The 1,220-nt window shown below is 37.4% G+C and overlaps 1 pseudogene; it reads right to left on the minus strand.

Annotated features, from left to right (window-relative positions):
* Positions 1-226: 226 nt before the first annotated feature.
* On the minus strand, positions 227-433 carry LOC142680979 (U2 spliceosomal RNA; annotated as a pseudogene).
* Positions 434-1,220: the final 787 nt, after the last annotated feature.

The raw sequence follows: 1,220 nt of genomic DNA on the forward strand, positions 1-1,220 counted from the left end.
TGAAATGCCGGAAACACAGAAACACAGACGACACAAAACAAGAGGTGGCAATGTATTAATTAATTGCATTTAATAAATTAGCTCATTATCACACATGACTGTACAAATGCATTGTCCAACAGGTGTTGAAATAATGGGATTAAAAGGGGAGATCCCATCCGAAAGACAAAAACAATGGCAAACACAAAAAGCACTTTTGGAATCTGATTTTAGTAAACACATAAGGAAAGGGTGCACCGGTCCTGGAAATACTGCAATACCAGGTCAATGCGTGGAGTGGACAGAGCAAGCTCTATTTCCATCTCCCTGTTCTAAAAATCCATTTAATATATGGTCCCCAGATAGGGGACGTATCAGATATTAAACTGATAAGAACAGATTTTTTTTTTTTTTTTTTTTTTTTTTTTTTTTTAACCCTCAGAGGTAAAAATATAAGTTCAATATATTTTTTGCACCTCAAACACTTTCACCAAACGTACACTCTGTATTTAGTGCGTTTCTTTAAGCTCATCATCGGGTCAATGATTTTTCTTTTTTAAACATATTTATTTACATTTACAATTAAACAAAAAGGCATACAATCCCATCCCCTTAGTCTAAACCCTTCACTGCACCCACCATTTATACTTTAACTACATACCTCCACTTCAAAAATTTCCAAATACCCTCTGCATCTGCTTCCCCAAACCTTTTCTTGTCCGACAAATATACCACATACATTCTATCCAAAATCATCCTCAAACACCCTTCTACCGTCACTTCCTTTCTTCTAAAGACATACAAATTCCTTACATCCCACAAAACTTCTTTAATGATTGCTAACATAATACACCACACCCTCTGTTTTTTCCTATCTAACATTCCCAACCCAAACATTATTACCTCAAACGACAGTTTTTTAACCCCAACCACCTCTTTACACAAAGGACTCACACCCTTCCACACTTCCTGAGCCACATCACAATTCCAGAATAAATGTAAAATATTTTCACACCCTCCACACCCCACTCTAGGACATGCTTCACTCCTCCCAATCCCACGATTTCTTTGAAACTCTCTCACAGGCAACGCTCCATGCATACTTTGCCATACAATCTCTTTCTGTCTATTTGTTATCCCATCCGTTTCCAAACTCTTCCATACTCTCCCTACATTCGCCCTTCTCACCATATTTATAGGACACTGCACTTCTTTTCCTTCAATACAGCTCAACATCTCTT

This window comes from Rhinoderma darwinii (assembly GCF_050947455.1).
Source record: "Rhinoderma darwinii isolate aRhiDar2 chromosome 2 unlocalized genomic scaffold, aRhiDar2.hap1 SUPER_2_unloc_56, whole genome shotgun sequence".
In the NCBI taxonomy this organism is placed as follows: Eukaryota; Metazoa; Chordata; class Amphibia; order Anura; family Rhinodermatidae; genus Rhinoderma; species Rhinoderma darwinii.